This window comes from Pristiophorus japonicus, chromosome 2 (genome assembly GCF_044704955.1).
Source record: "Pristiophorus japonicus isolate sPriJap1 chromosome 2, sPriJap1.hap1, whole genome shotgun sequence".
In the NCBI taxonomy this organism is placed as follows: Eukaryota; Metazoa; Chordata; class Chondrichthyes; family Pristiophoridae; genus Pristiophorus; species Pristiophorus japonicus.
In genome coordinates this window covers 240,550,046-240,567,609 of record NC_091978.1, presented here as the reverse complement: position 1 = coordinate 240,567,609, position 17,564 = coordinate 240,550,046, and the positions used below count along the sequence as shown (strand labels likewise).

General features: G+C 42.5%; 1 protein-coding gene across 5 annotated transcripts in view; it reads right to left on the bottom strand.

Moving 5' to 3' along the window:
• cnot6l (CCR4-NOT transcription complex, subunit 6-like) overlaps positions 1 to 17,564 on the bottom strand; it is a 122,692-nt gene that overhangs the window by 99,975 nt on the left and 5,153 nt on the right. The window lies entirely within an intron of this gene.

Here is a 17,564-nt window from a genome sequence, read left to right as displayed (position 1 = left end):
TAAGACCAACTCACTACACGTGCCATATATGTCATTCTCAGCATCGTGGATGCTCCAGAGTGAATCCACCCTCGGCTCCAATTCCGCAACGTGGTCCATCAGGAGATGGAGGCGGATACACTTCTCACACACATAGTCGTCAGGGACACCGGAAGTGTCCCTGAGTTCCCACATGGTACAGGAGGAGCATAACACGTGACCGAACTCTCCTGCCATGCCTTAACCCTTAGATACCCTTAAATTGGTAACAACAATGTTACAGTTTACTTACTGATATAAAAAATAAAAAGAAAAGCTACTCACCAATCACCAGCCAAATCACTTGATATTTTAAGCAATGGATTTCAAGTGTTCGGGTAAATGTTTTTCAAGATCACTCAATCTCAGAATCTTTTTTGACTACATATTTATTTTCCTCTTCTAACCAGCATTTCTATGAATAGTGAATGTAATCAGCTTCACACTGTTTTATAGATTAAAAAAAAGTGTTGGTTCTTTCTGCAGCTTCTTCGCTTTCAATCAAAAGGATTCTATGTTTCTATTATATTCAAAAGGAGTTAGATGAGGTCCTTACTACTAGGGGGATCAAGGGGTATGGCGAGAAAGCAGGAATGGGGTACTGAAGTTGAATGTTCAGCCATGAACTCATTGAATGGCGGTGCAGGCTAGAAGGGCCGAATGGCCTACTCCTGCACCTATTTTCTATGTTTCTATGTTTCTATGATTGAAATTCTAGTTGACTTCCTCCAGGTCAACTGGTCAATAATTACTAAGCCGCAATTGAGGACTTTCCACAGCACTCAACAAGCAAGGGTCCATAACTATAAAAAGGATTACATTAAGTCCATAAATGTTATGTAATTACCAAATCATTTGCACAGTAAAAAAAATTTTGGTGGCCCATTAACTCATATTACTGTAATACAAAATGAATCAATACTCCAATTGTACAAGAACAATTTGATAGTTGCTCAATTTCTACTAAATTAGGTCACGAGAGTCAGTCACATTTTTTTTTAAAAAGGCCTCTCTCCCTTTAATAAAAAGGGAGTTTTACAAACCGCACAGATTCAGCATCACAATTACTCCCATCCCCAAAGCTCCAGTTGTGCCATTTTATACACGAATGGCATTTTAGGGTAGGAACCTTTCTCATCTCTACATATACACATGATACAAGCATTTACTACCTCTAAATTACTGGAATCACATCAAAGTTCTTTTTACTGCTGGTCATGTCAAATTGAGATTTTGCCATTCATTTGGAGTCTGTCGGTAGGTTTTTGAAGGCAAGAGCACAATTTTTAAAAACTTGTCCCAGGACTGAGGCTTCTACAAGACAATGTATAATGAGCATTCAGCCGTTAACAATACAGTACTCGTCATACAAGACCAATTCCACACTACCATACCCTATGGACCCATGACTTGAGGCATCCACGGCAAAATACAATTTAAAAACACTGCTTATGTGCTGCTCTGTTCTCAGCTAGCAGGGTGAATTCTATGTTTGCAAGTGCCACTATGTGGGTTAGCCTCAGCCAAAATGCATTGAGAGACAAATCAGCAAGGCATCGTGCACTATTCTAGATGGACGCATAGAATGATTACTGCCTCAAATTTTATGGCATGATAGACTTGCTTTGGACCTTGTCACCCAAACAAAAGGGAGAATGTCAGTGGCCCTGAATTTGCGGTTGGAGGCTTCCTGCAGGGAAATGCCTCCGATCCGCAAATAAAATGCCCACGTATCTGGTGGTCCCGGAGGTAGGGAGATACCCGGTCTCGAGCCTCTCCGGGTACGCACGCGTGGAGGCCAACGTATCTCAGGAAGTGCAGATGGTTCGGCAGTGCCCCCGGGATCAAGTGGGCCGGCCCAACGACTGAAAGAGAATCCCCAACTCCCCACCCGTGGATGCCCTTTTGCCGGAGATGTGTACACGTCCGTAGGGGCCGCAAATTACGGGGCAGTATCTTTCCCAGAGGTTCAACAGTCAGGGGCCAAAGATGCTAGATTTTATAATTATATGGAAAACAAAAACATGCACATCCTGCTAAAAGCATGTTCCAGTTACCTTTTCCAGTTTCTCCTCTTGCAAACGCTGGCTGTGGTGTACCACCAGACTTCCCATTCTTCATCTGCCTGGAGCATGTTAGCAAGCCATTTACCCATACAAGGAGTAAGGAACATAAGAACAAATTTTCATCTTGACTTCACTCATATGGGCACCTTTCAGCAAATCCCAAGGCACTTTTGCACTAGCACGTTTAGTTTAGACCGTGGGTGAACAGTGCCATATGCAATCTGTGGTGCTGCGTAGCCTTAGTTCCTCATTGGTGGACTCTTTTAGCTGCAAATGAGATAGCAGCAGAGAAAGCAGACTGTTCCGAACCACTAAATTCACAAAATCCAGACAGGTGAACTGAGCAGAATCTGAAGTACATTAGCAAATACAGAATAAATCGCTTAGACTTCATGGGGCCATTGCCCCAGCTTCAAGTATACTGAACCCAAAGCACAACAAATGTAACCGTCCTGCATAAGTATCATATCCAATCATTATCAATAAAAATGAAATATGCTTAGTTCCCATCTCTAGGTTTTGGAATACAATAAAAACATATGAATAATCAGTCACAGAATTCAGTGTCACCGGCCTGGATTTCACAATGCTGCCCTTGATGGATCCAGTAATCAGTAACGTTCCTGCTGAACACATGCCGTGTTTCTTAATTAGAAACAAGGTCATCCACACAGATAAACAAGATTCCCTTATGTCCATGTGCTGTAACTAGTACAGCCAGTATAAATTTGGATCAGATTCCTGGAGGCAAGTTACACTTGCCTTTTGCAAACCAAGACTCAAAAATAAGGCTGCAGTCAGATAAAAACTGTACTTGCAAAGTAACAAGTGCACTTAACTGTCTTATACACAAGTTTTGGGACAATACACAAAGAACAAAAGCAAACACCTGCACAAATATCCTCCAAAGCAAAATGTAGTGAGTACATGTTGATATGGGAATGTATTCACTGACAAATTACAGCAGTTGAATCCTCTGGCACAGTTGCTAAATGTACATCTCTCTCAGTCATGGAGCAATATTAATTTCAGTCCCTGCAAGAAATCCACCACAAGTTTTGACAGTTGCACAATCTACTAATCTTGATGTAAAAAATAAATAGCTCAGAATAGGGCAGGACAGTGCGAACAGCAACTTAGAAACAGAGACAAATATGCAAGGTCTTTATTGCTGTCAGTGAGGTGGTGGCCGTGTAACTCAACTGTGAGAGGGGGTAAAGAATGGGCGAAAATGTACATCTCCCAAGTGGATACAAATATTTTGTTACGAGCTGGGATCTTTGTCTGAAGTGTGTAATTATATATAATTAACTCTCTACCACAGGGGAGTAGTTGAGGCAAATAGTATAGGTGCATTTAAGGGGAAGCTAGTGTTAGAAATCCTGGATGCCTAAAAATGTATAAAACTGTTACGAATGCTGTGTTTAAATCGTCGTTTTGAACTGCAGACGGAAAGTCTATTCGAATCAGAGAAATGGATGGTATAGTTCTTTGTACTACATACAATCTCCCTGTTGCTAAGTGATTATCTGCTGTTTTTAAGTTAAGGCTTGAATATGTTTATGTACAATGCGAAGGATAGGGTTTAAAGTTACCTTAACAAAATTGCTGCCGAAGAGAATGAATTGAAGTTGTCGGTGTTAACGTAAACATGTTGCTACATTGTAAAAGAGCAGTTTTCTGGTTTGGCTTTATGGGATCAAAGGAAACGAGAGGGACGAGAGAGATTTCCACAGGAAGAAACCCTGGCTTAGTGTAAACAGAGTGACATGTGGCCAAAATCGTAAGACACCTTTAAGGCGGGTTCTTGAAACGAGAATGTGTTCGGTCGGGGCCCTGCCGAGGACGTGTTCAGCCAGGCCGGTGAGGAGGCCCCGAAATAAGGGCAGCAGTGGCGAGACCCCGAGGTGAGGGCAGCGTCGGTAGGGTGAGGCCAGGCAGTGACGGGCACCCCCCCCCCCCCCCCCCCGAGGTCGCAGCGTCCGGATTCCGGACGACCCTGCCACCGATCGTCCGAGTCCAGATCATTCCAGAACTCCAGATTTTCAACGCTGCACCTGTATAACTAATGTGTTATATTCTGTCTTAAACTCTGATTAAACACAACTTGTCCACCAGATTGGCTTACAGTCGATCCTGATTAAGGCTATCTCTATTCACTTTAATAAACTGGCATATTTCAAAAACACTAGATAAGCATGAGGGAGAAGAAAATAGGGTTATGCTGAGATTTAGATGAGGAAGGATGGGAGGAGGCGCGAGAGCAACATAAATACCGGCATGGAATGGTCGGGCCAAATCGGTAGCTTCTGTGTTGTATATTCTGTATAACCATCAATGCCCATCATTCACTGACTTAATAGTTTTTTTTAAACGATTAATTTTATAGTCCATTTTACAGTTTGAATTATGACCATACGAATGTCTCAAGAAAACCATTTACAATCGGCTTCAGCAAATTCAAAACAAAAAAAGTCAAGTTGATCAGAATCAGTCCTTCACGGTCAAATAGCCTGCCAACAAAAATAGTTCATAGTTGAAGAATGGCCACTTTGCAAAGTAGTTGCTTGTGCACCTCGTCATATTCATGCCATCCGAGGGTCCTTTTCTATTGAGGGAGGAATGTCTTGATCCTGAGATCTGTTATTTTGGCAGACTGCACAGGTTGAAGTGGCTTCTAAAGGGCCAGAGTGCCCGGCAGATCTCAGTAAAATCGGGGGGGGGGGGGAGGGGGGGGCATTAAAGTCCTGCAGACCTCTGTCTGGGACCCCCCCCCCTCCCTCCATGTCTCACAGTTGTTAATGTTTGAAGTGCTGGGGGTGAGTAAGAGGGTTGTTAGAAGTTGTACAGGTGGTGTAAGGTTGCCAACTCTGGTTGAAGGCATTCCTGGAGGTTTGATCACGTGATGGTCAGACCAAGTGATATCAGTGCACATGATTCCTATAAAGTAAATCCAATAATATTTATAACAGTTAGGCCCCCTGCAATGTTCCTTTAATTTTTTTTTGGCGCCACATGGCCCCTTTAAGGCGAGGTGTGGGCCATTCAAAATACTACACTGAAAAGTCAGCTGCGCGGGTTCCCTGGAGTGTGGCCATGCAGCTTCAAGGGGACATTTGTCCCCTATAGTTAAGAATTTTTATTGTGGTTTTGCGCCAGCAGCTGCTGCGTGAGAAATTCCAAGAACCAGGAGGCCACATGAAAGCAGGTGAAGGGGGAAACCGAGAGCGGGGGGAAAGGGGAATCCAGTCTCGCCATCTCTCTCCTCTCCTCTGCTGGATAAATACATCTCCATTACACAAAAGCCATTTTTTCCCCACCCACTGCCACTTCGCACTTACTTAACTGTGTGCCTGGTGTTTTAAGTTGTAAATGGACCAAGTGCACTGAAGGCTGTCTGTAGTTCATAATTTACACATGTCCATGGTTTCAAAGATGTAATTTATATCTATTACAATTCAAGTTATTTGGAACTGTCAGCAAGTGTCTTTTTTTTTTTGCAGGTGTTACTACAAAAATTCTCAGTACAATCGAGTTCATTATCCATTGCAGCAGAGAAACCATTCTATCCCTGGGATAGAGCCGTGCAAGCACTCAATCCCAGAGATAGAGTGCTTTCTTTGTCATTATACATGTTGGGTAAAGAGCTCCCCATTCCACAAAAGCCATTCACAAAACCTGCTGCTGCCTCATACAGACCAGCATTCACTGACCTCTTGGGGGCAGAAAGGAAGCAAATTGCAAGGGGAAGCACCAATGATCCCAACTCAGTGAAAGGTCCAGATACAGCAGCCTTGCAACAGGCTGTGTCCAGTGTTTTAAGCTGCAAAAAAAAGGGCTTGGTGCATTGAAGAGTGCCTGCCCCTGGTTTCAAAGTGCCTCATACATTTTACCATGAAAGTTATTTGGATCTCTCAGTAAGTGCATTATTTTTTTTTTAAAAACAAGTGTGTTTATACAGGTTTCACCATACCATGAAATGCACAACATATTATGTAACAAGGTTAATAATCATGCTTGGATAGCCTTTTCTTAATGGGTTTAAACAGACTGCCTTTCTTAAAACTTGCCAGTCATGGTGGAGCTGTTTTAAGGCTGCCACGTCAAATTAGATCAGAGCAGAAATCTAGTCTTCTACCCAATCAGCTTCTTAATACAAGAAAAGGTACAGCAAACAAGCACATCCTGAGGTCAATTATGAGCCAATTGCTGTAACTGGGAAGTTAAAAAATACATTTATAAAAGGATGTAATTTGTTTATTGGTGGGTCCTCTAGCTGATAAGACATTAATATCCAGATTTCAAGCAACACTTACATTTGCTAAATTAAGCAATGTTCCACACATAGAAGCAAATTTAAGATCAGAGATTTCATGCAGAAACAAAAATTATACAAAATAGTTCTCTTTGAAAATACTGTTGTTTTTGCTAAAAATGGTAAACAACAAAAAAAAATTCTGCAGGAAAATGTCAGGGTTCTTCAAAACGCCAAACAGGTCTTTCTTTATGGATTCAAAATAGCAGAGATCTCGTGAGTGCATAATATGGTCATAATCCCTAAAGATCGGCACAAATACGAATAATTTCAATTGTGGCTTGTGCTCTGTAGAGTACTTCTTACGGTAATGTTACAAGAAATACCACTGGGATCAGGAGACAAGCCTAATTTATTGTTAACTACCACCAAGCATTTATTGTTAATTGCCGCAAAGTGAATAGAGATAGACACTATAAGCCACTGAAGCTAAGCAACACACGATTTAAATGATAATCATTAAATACTGTTCACAAATACTTTCAAAAGTAGGTACGTGATCCACTAAGCATACTTTTCCAACCTTTAGATTTTAAACTGGATGCATTAGTTAGAGACTAATCCCAATAGATTTCTGTACAGGGTTTTAACCTTTGCAGTGTTTGTTTATAGTCCTGTTTCTATATGCAATTCTCATCTGCTTTTACTTCCTAGTGCCACATTTTTGTCACACAATGTCAATTTTTCCTCCATTATAAATTCCTATATTCTTATTTACAATGAATTTTGCCGTGATTATGCAATCTGGCCGCTGGGTTCGCTACTGCAATATGAACATTACATTTGTCATAAGCTTCCTTTTTCGGTTTAATTTCAATCTTTCCATCTTCAGTCATCCAGGAGCTCTAGATTTGGATGCCCTTCAGTACCTGAATCATCATCTCTTTGAAGGCCTTCATTGTTCAATTACTGTTTTGCCTACCAATTCACCTGCTTTCAACTCACTGAAATTAGCCCTCCTCCAGTTAAGTATTTTTATGCTTGATTGTTCCTTATCCATATCTATTCGAAACCTGATAGTATTATGATCACTGTTTCCCAAATACTATCCCACTGAAACATGCTCCACTCCATTCCCCAGAACTTGATCCAGCACTGCTTCCTTCCTTGTTGGGCTGGAAACACACTGATCAAGAAAGTTACCTTGTACACATTTCAGGAATTCCTCCCCCTCTTTGCCCTTTTCACTGGTACTATCCCAGTCTATATTAGGACAACTGAAGTCCCCCATTATCACTTCTCTGCAGTTCTTGCATATTTCTGCAATTTGCTACACTATCTCCTTTCCCATTATTTGGTGACCTTTCACACCTAGTAGCACACATAGTTCTATTGTTCCTTAATTCCAACTAAATTGATTACCTTTGACCCTTCAACTATATCACCCTCTCCAGTGCTATAATAGTTTCTTTAATCAATACTGCCAAACCCCTCCTTTTCTTTATTTTTCCTGAATACACTGTAGCCAGGAATATTAAGTCCCCTTCTTTGAGTCAAGTCTCTATTATTGCCACTATATCATAGTCCTGTGTGGTGACTTGTACTTGCAGCTCAACAACCTTATTTAATCGTACTGCATGCATCCAAACCCATCATAGACAGCCTTGCATTTGCTCCCTGTCTGGTCCCTCTTATTTCTGAACTATTCTTTGTGCTATTAGTATCTCCCACATTAGTTTCTTACATTACAATAGTGTCACCACTTCAAAAAGTACTTCGTTGGCTGTAAAGCACTTTGGGATGTCCGGTGGGCGTGAAGGTTAGGGTGAAACAAGTGACAGCGAAGCAATAGGGAGGGGAGGATATCGGGGTTGGGTAGGAAGCTCAAAGGGGAAATGGCTGGGATAGCAATGGGAGTGATGCAGTTGTAGAAAGGAGAGGGGGAAGTGAGAAGGTAAAAAGATAGCGAAGGGAAGGGAAGCACATTTTCCCTGCAAACTTCCTCAAATGCAGTCTGCAGCCCTAAGTCAGGCCTTTCTCTGCAATGTCCCTCACCACCTTCTACTCAAAAAGGAGACAAAAAGAGAACATTAGAACTTGGAGAAGATACCAAAAAGAGAGAAGCAGAAAAGGGAGAGATATGCAAAGAGAAATTGCAATAGAGACAGCAGAATCAAGTAAGAATCAGGTATTCTTGCCATTAGCAAAGTGCCATTCAGGACAAGTGCCATTAAGTCAGTGTAAATCAGGTGCAGCACAGGCAAAAAATAGACTTGCATTTATAGATGTGTTTATTTGTACGAGCTGAATTGCAGCCGTTTCTCCGATTGGCTCGCCATTATCGCATGACCCGATTGCTGATTGGTCCCCTTGGAGGGGAAGCCACACCCTGAAGTTTCTCTGGAATGTGTAAATGGAACCGCCAAGCCTAACTTTGTACATTGTAACATGATCCATTTAGACTTCAGAAGCCAGAAAGGACACATCCCTTCCCTCCCCCAGCTGAAGTCCCTCTTTATATAGTTGTGTATAGTTATCAGAATCTGGAAGTAGATAAAAAAAAAGTAACCTTGGCCAAGATAAATTGCTCAGTGTAATTATTAGAAAGATATGGTATAATAAATAGTGTAGACGGGAGCATAAAATTACAAAGAGACATTGATAGAAACAGTGAGGGCGAAACTGTGGCAGATGGATTTCAATGCAGGCAAGTGTGAGGTCATCCATTTCGGACCAATAAGCAGACAGATTATTTAAAATGGTGAAAAGCTAGGAACAGTGGATGTGCAAAGAGATTTAGGTGTCCATGTACACAGATCACCAATATGTAGTAATCAAGTACAAAAAAATCAAAAAGGCTAATGAAATGTTAGTCCTTACAATCAGGAGGGCTAGAATATAATAACTTTTATTTATATAGCACCTTTAACGTAGTAAAATATCCCAAGGCACTTCACAGCAGAATTACAAGTCAAAACGGATAAATTTGACACCGAGCCAAGAAAGAAGAAATTAAGGCAAATGACCAAAAGCCTGTTTAAAGAGGTAAGTTTTAACGAACGTCTTAAAGGAGGAAAGAGGTAGAGAGGCGGAGAGGTTTAGGGAGGGAGTTCCAGAGCTTAGGGCCCAAACAGCTGAAGGCACAGCCACTGATGGTTGAGCAGTTATAATGAGGGATGTTCAAGAGGCCAGAATTTGAGGAGCGCAGACAGCTTGTGGGGTTATGAGGCTGAAAAAGATTACTGAGATAGGGAGGGGCAAGGCCATGGAGTGATTTGTAAACAAGGATGAGAATTTTGAAATCGAGGCGTTGTTTAACTGGGAGCCAATGTAGGTCAGTGAGCACAGGGGGTGATTGTGACTTGGTGCGAGTTAGTACAGGGGCTGCTGAGTTTTGGATGACCTCAAGTTTACGTAGTGTACAATATGGGAGGCCAGCCAGGAGTGAGTTGGAGTAGTCAAGTCTAGAGGCAACAAATGCATGAATGAGGGTTTCAGCAGCAGAAGAGCTGAGGCGGGACGGAGGCAGGCAATGTTACGGAGGTGATTTGATTGAAGGTTTTAGAATTTTGAAAGGAATTGTCGGGTAGAGAGAAACTTTTACTGCTGGTGGAGGAATCTAGGACAAGGGAACATAATCTTAAAATCAGAGCCAGGCCGTTCAGGAGAGAAGTTAGAAAACACTTGTGTGGAGGTTGAAGTGTGGAACTCTATTCCACAAAAAGGCAGTAGATGCTTAGCTCAAATGTAAAACATCTTAAATCTGAGATCGGTAAGATTTTTGCTAGACAACGGTATAAAAGGATATGGAGTCAAGACAGGTAGATGCAGTTGATGCAGATCAGCCATGATCTCATTGAATGGCGGAACAGGCCCGAAGGACTGACTGACCTACTCCTATATTACATGTCATACCTGGTTCTGATTAACTCAATACTTAACACCATAATACTAAGTAGATCATAGAAATTTACAGTATGGAAGGAGGCCATTTCGGACCATCATGTCTGTGCCAGCCAACAAGAGGCTATCCAGCCAAATCCCACTTTCCAGCTCTAGGTCCGTAGTCCTGCAGGTTACAGCACTTCAAGTGCACATACAAGTACTTTTTAAATGTGGTGAGGGTTTCTGCCTCTACCATCTTTTCAGGCCGTGAGTTCCAGACCATCACATCCTTCCTGTAACGCGGTGACCAGAACGGCACGTAGTACTCCATCCGTGGCCCATGTGTTTTATACAGTTCAAGCATAACCTCCCTGCTCTTGTATTCTATGCCTCAGCTAATAATGCAAGCATTCTGTATGTCTTATTAACCACCTTATCTACCTGGCCTGCTACCTTCAGGGATCTGTGGACCTGCACTCCAAGGTTTTTTTGTTCCACTACACTTCTCAGTATCCTCCCATTTAATGTGTATTCCCTTTCCTTGTTAGCCCTCCCCAAATGCATTACCTCACACTTCTCCGGATTGAATTCCATTTGCCACTGTTCTGCCCACATGACCAGTACATTGATATCTTTCTGCAGTCTATAGCTTTCTTCTTCATTATCAACCACACAGCCGATTTTAGTATCATCTGCAAACTTAATCATACCCCCTACATTCAAGTCTAAATCAGCCTTCCGGTCACAAAAACACCCATCAACCATTGCCCTCTGTTTCCTGCCTTTGAGCCAATTTTGGATCCAACTTGCCCTGGATCCATGGGCTTTTACTTTCATGACCAGTCTGCAGTGTGGGACCTTATCAAAAGCCTCGCTTTAATCCATGTACACCACATCAATCGAACCTGCTTGTTACCTCCTCAAAAAATTCAATCAAGTCAGTCAGACAGGACCATCCCTTAACAAATCCGTGCTAACTGCCCTTAATTAATCCGTGTCTTTCTAAATGAAGGTTTATCCTGTCCTTCTTTCCAACTATTTTCCCATCGCCAAGGTTAGGCTGACTAACGTGTAATTACTTGGTCTATTCCTTTCTCCCTTCTTAAACAAAGGTACCACATTAGCAGTCCTCTGCACCACAGCTGAAGCCAGAGAGGATTGGAAAATGAGAGTCAGAGTTTCTGCTATTTCCTCTTTTGCTTCGCTTAACAGCCTGAGATACATTTCATCCAGGCCTGGGGACATATGCACTTTCAAAGCTGCTAAACCCTTTAATACGTCTTCTTTCACGATGCTTATTTCATCTAATATTTCATATTCCTCCTCCCAAATAGCAATGTCTGCATCACCCCTCTCATGAAAACAGATGCAAAGTATTCATTAGGATCTGGATGAAGCTGGTAACATTCACTATCAACAGAACAAAGGGCTGGATGGTAAAATTTAAAAAAAAATTGTATAAAAATATGGAAACAGTGAACATTTTTGTTTTTCCAGTTTATACTTCAAAGCAGGCATGTGTTTTTTTTTTATTAACTGTGTTGGGATGGAGAGGGAAAGCACGTGCTTTTCTATTGATTTTTGCTCAGAATTCAAAATAAATAATTCCTTACATAGATCTTTCTTACATCTACAATATCAGCACTTGCTGTTTTTACAGCCCATGCAGTAGAGTGAAAAACCCCAAAATATATGAACTAATTTGATTGGGGATGAAAACATTGTAAATTATAGATTTCAAGACTTTTATCTGAGGCAAACAATCTTTTCTGAAGTAAGTTTTATAAATGTAGGTGACCGACGAGACTGGCTTACAGAAGAGCATTCTTTTTACCTTAAATACAACAAATTATATTTATATAGCACCTTTAATGAAGTAAAACATTCCAAGGCACTTCAAATGAGTGTTATCAACCACAATTCAACACTAAGCCACAGAAGGAGATATTGGTCAGAGATAGATTTTAAGGAATGTCTTAAAGGAAAAAGAGGGGGCAGAGGCAGCGGGGTTTAGGGAGGGAATTCCAGAGCTTAGGATCTCGACAGCTAAAGGCACAGCCGTCAATGGTGAGGCAAAAGAATTTGGGGATGCACAAGAGGCCAGAATGGGAGGAACGCAGAGTTCTCTGAGAGTTGTAGGGCTGGAGGAGGTTACAGAGATAGAGAGGGGTGAGCCCATGGAGGAATTTGAATACAAGGAAGAGAATTTTAAATTCAAGGCGTTGCTGGACCTGGAGCCAATACAGATCAGCAAGCACCTTTTGTTTTGGTTGTATCAAACCATAAACAACATGTAAAACATGACTTTTTGATCACTTGGTTACTTTTAAAACAATACACATTGCTAGATATCTTTTAATTTCTACAATATTTCAATCATAGCATTTTGCTCTTTGCACAGCATTAACACCATACCATCTTCTGCTGACACCCCTCCTCCATCAACCAGCTCCAGGTGGCTGCCCTTGCGTGATTCGATTCCTACCTCTGCAAACGCAGCCAGTGCATCAGCAACAACTGGTTCTCTTCCCATCCACTTAGTCACCTGTCCATCTATCCTCGGACCCATCCTCTTCCATATGCTGCCCACCCCTTGGTAGTATTATCCATCTTCATCAAGACTTGCTTCGACTCAGTGAGTTCTTAGGTGACTGAACAGTCTAATATGGGAATTACAGCCTCTGTCACAGGTTGAAGGAAAGGGTGGGTGGGAAGACTGGTTTGCCGTACGCTCCTTCCACTGCCTGTGCTTGCTTTCGGCGATGAGACTCGAGGTGCTCTGTGCCCTCCTGGATGCTCTTCCTCCACTTAGGGCGGTCTTTGGCCAGGGTCTCCCAGGTGTCAGTGGGGATGATGCATTTTATCAAGGAGGCTTTGAGGATGTCCTTGAAATGTTTCCTCTGCCTATCTGGGGCTCGCTTGTCGTGTAAGAGTTCAGAGTAGAGCGTTCGCTTTGGGAGTCATGTGTCGGGCATATGAATAATGTGGGCCGCCCAACAGAACTGGTCAAGTGTGGTCAGTGCTTCGATGATGGGGATGTTGGCCTGATCGAGGACGCTAACGTTGGTGCGTCTGTCCTCCTAGGAGATTTGCAGGATCTTGCGGAGACATCGTTGGTGGTATTTCTCCAGCGATTTGAGGTGTCTACTGTACATGGTCCACGTCTCTGAGCCAGACAGGAGGGTGGGTATCACGACAGCCCTGTCGACCATGAGCTTGGTGCCAGATTTGAGGGCCTGATCTTCGAATACTCTCTTCCTCAGGCAGACGAAGGCTGCGCTGGCACACTGGAGGCGTTGTTGAGCCTCATCGTTGATGTCTGCCCTTGCTGATAATAGGTTCCCGAGATATGGAAAGTGGTCCAGATGATCCACGGCGCGGCCCTGGACATCGATGACTGCGGGGGGCAGTGCTGTGTGGCGGGGTCAGGTTGGTGGAGGACCTTTGTCATCCGGATGTTTAGTGTAAGCTCATGCTTTCGTATGCCTCAGTAAAGATGTTGACTATGACTTGGAATTCAGTCTCTGAATGTGCGCTCGACGACAGAGGATGGGACAGTCTTGGATCTGGCCTGAAGACGGCGAAGGTTGAACAGGTTCCCAATGGTTCTATAGTTTAGTTCCACTCCAGCGGGGAGCTTATTGAGTGAGAGGTGGAGCATTGCAGCGAGGAAGATCGAGAAGAGGGTTGGCGCGATGATGCAGCCCTGCTTGACCCCGGTCTGGATATGGATTGGGTCTGTGATGGATCCGTTGGTCAGGATCACAGTTTGCATGTCGTCGTGGAGCAGGCAGAGGATGGTGACAAACTTTTGGGGGCAGCCGAAACGGAGGACGACGCTCCATAGTCCCTCGTGATCGACAGTGTCAAAGGCCTTTGTAAGGTCAAAGGCGGCCATGTAGAGGGGTTGGCGCTGTTCCCTGCATTTTTCTTGCAGTCGTCGCACCGTAAAGATCATGTCCGCTGTATCCCATAGTGGAGCCGCAATCAACTGCAAGCTGAAGATACCCAGCTCTACCCCACCACTGCTTCTCTCGACCAGCTGACTGCCTGTGTGCTGTCAGAATATCCACCATCAAGGTCTGGATGAGACACAACTTCCTCCAGCTCAACATCAAGAAAGTCAGCCATTGATCTGAGCCTATAATTTATAAGCAATTTACTAATGTGGAATTCACCCAAGGAATTCACAAGCGCAATTATCTTGATTACCGCAGAAAGTGCTCGAGCAATAGTCTTAAAAGGAACACAGCAAGTCAGCATCTAAACATTCACAACTGTGCTCCAAGATCCCAGACTACCCATGACAAATATCAATGGAAATATGCTATTTCAGAAAAAAAACTCACAGATCTCCAATCTGTGTGTTTGACAGATACTTCACCAGATTATACAAAAAGAAATGCAAATTGCTATTTCACCTATCAAATCCTGAACTTATCTTTCTCATTTCACTTCCTGCGTTTAAAAGTCATGCCTCAGTTTTTCTGCAGGGATCCAGATAAATTAGCACTAGTTCAAGATAATCCTCTTGTTGGAACAAAAAGAATAAATAACATGCAAGCCAGAACAAAGTGATTTACCTTTTAGGGCTATTGCACATAAGAATTTAAAAAAGAATGAAAAAAAGTTGCTGATATAAAAATGAGAATGAATTCTGAAATACCAAAATGTCAAAGCTAAACTGCAATGTTACTCATTTATGGCCGTCACGTAAAATTGGCCAGAATTACATAAATCAATTCCGAGAAGACAGATAAAAGTCTGAGAAGCACATGACAAAAATGCAAATTGACTTATTCAGTCACCATAAATAATGGCTGCAGTGATACCAGGCTTGGCTCAGTGTTGGAACTCACCCAAGTCAAAAGGTTTTGGGTTCAAGACCCACTCCAGGACTTGAGCACATAATCTTTACTAACACTGAGGGAGTGCTGTATTGTCAGAAGTGCTGGGAGTCCTTGGCCTAAGACCGCCCTAAGTGGAGAAAGTGCATCTGAGAGGGCGCTGAGCACCTCGAGTCTCAACGCCGAGAGCATGCAGAAATCAAGCACAGACAGAGGAACGAGCGTGTGGCAAACCAGTCCCTCCCACCCACCCCTTCCCTCAATTACTATCTGTCCCACCTGTGACAAAGTATGTGGCTCAGCCATCAAAGAACTCACTTCAGGAGTGGAAGCAAGTCTTCCTCGATTCCAAGGGACTGCCTATGATGATGATTTTACATAAGAACATAAGAATTAGGAACAGGAGTAGGCCATCTAGCCCCTCGAGCCTGCTCTGCCATTCAATAAGATCATAGCTCATCTAGCCGTGGACTCAGCTCCACTTACCCGCCCTCTCCCCGTAACGCTTAATTCTCTTATTGGTTAAAAAGATATTAAACTAACGTCCTGTCTGTCTTCTCAGGTGGCCATAAAGATCCCACGGCATTATTTGAAGAGCAGCTGGGGAGTTGCCAACATCGTTTAAAAAAAATAGTATAATCAAATAATTTATTTATCTCACTGCTGTTTGTGGGACCGTGGATAAATTTGCTGCCAATTTCTCCTACATTACAATAGTGACTATACTTCCAAACTGTTACTGGTTGCGGAACATTTTGGGATAGCCTTTCTTTTCCATATGTTAGGGACTTCTTGGCTGGGTGACAATAGGTAGATCTCCCATGGTGCTGCTCCCAGTAGGTCAGTAGATATACTGCTTTCTAAAAAGAACAAGATTATATCATGCGACACTTTACGTATCATTATGCTGCTAAGTGTAAATCTCTGCAATAATGGTAGTAGCAGGTCCTTTTAAAGCCACAAGGCGTTTTACCCAGATTAATTAGAGATCAGATGGGAAGTGAGATACAGACATTTGCATTTGTGACGATAACCCCTGAACGGCAAGGACACAAATGCGTAAGACAGAATATTGTTATACTGGGAGATCTCCTATGGTGTCACTCACGATAACTCAAAAAGGACATGCTGTTTGATGACAGAAGTGTTAGACCATGAAATTTTAATATTAATTCGCAGCAAGTTTTAATGTGCATTGTTCTGCATCTCTCAAACTATCCAAGAGTGAAATACACTTACACCTGGTTACTCTTAACAGTTGCTTGTAGTGGCAACGCACTTGCCAGCAATTTAATCCAAACTAATTTTAAAACAATGCCAGTGAGCTGTGCACTTGACAATCATACAACCAGCTGTTATAACAATCGGCTGGAAACTTACTTCAAATGTTAGGTGGGCCGAGAGACACAGAGCACAGGCATTTTAAAAACATGGTGCTAACTAAAATTGGGTTTATCTCTTCCTCTCGCCATCCATGGGTCACCTTCTTACAATACAGAAACAGGCTATTCATCCCAGACCATGTTGGTATTTACCCCAACATGGAGCAGCAGTTCTAGTCCTATGTGCCTGCTCTGTTCCCATATTCCTTCATTCCCCTTTCCATCAACCACCTAACTAACCTATTCTTGCATGCTGACATGGCCTCTGCTTCAATCATTTACTCCTGTAGTGCATTCCACAGCCTCACAACCTTCTATGTAATATGATATGGTTTTATGAAAGGGAAATCGTGTTTGGAGAGTTTTTTGAAGATGTAACTAGTAGGATGGATAAGGGAGAACCTGTGGAAGCAGTGTATTTGGGTTTTCAAAAAGCATTCCACACAAGAGGTTACTACACAAAATTACGACTCATGGAATTGGGGGTAATATATTGGCATGGATTGAAAATTGGTTAACGGACATAAAACAGAGAGTAGGAATAAACAGGACCTTTTCAGGTTGGCAGACTGTAACTAGCAGGGTACAGCAAGGATCAGTGCTTGGGCCTCAGTTATTTACAATCAATATTAATGACTTAGATGAAGGGACTGAGTGTGACATATTCAAGTTTGCTGATACAAAGTTAGGTGGGAAAGTAAGCTGTGAGAAGAACACAGACTACAGACAGATATAGACAGGTTGACTGAATGGGCAAGAAAATAGCAAATGGAAGGGGAAATGTGAAGTTTGCTAGGAACAATATTTTTTGAATGGCAAGAGACTAGGAAATGTTTGCATTCAGAGGGATCTCGGTGTCCTTGTACATGAATCACAGAAAGTTAACATGCATATATAGCAAGCAATTAGGAAAGCAAATGGTATGTTAGCTTTTGTTGCAAAGGGACTAGAGTACAAGAGTAAAGAAGTCTTATTAAAATTATACAGAGCATAGGCGAGGCCACCCACACCTGGAGTGCTATGTATAATTCTGATCTTCTTTCCTCAGGAAAGAGATACCTGCCTCAGAGGGAGTGCAACGAAGATTCACTAGACTGGTTCCTTGGGATGA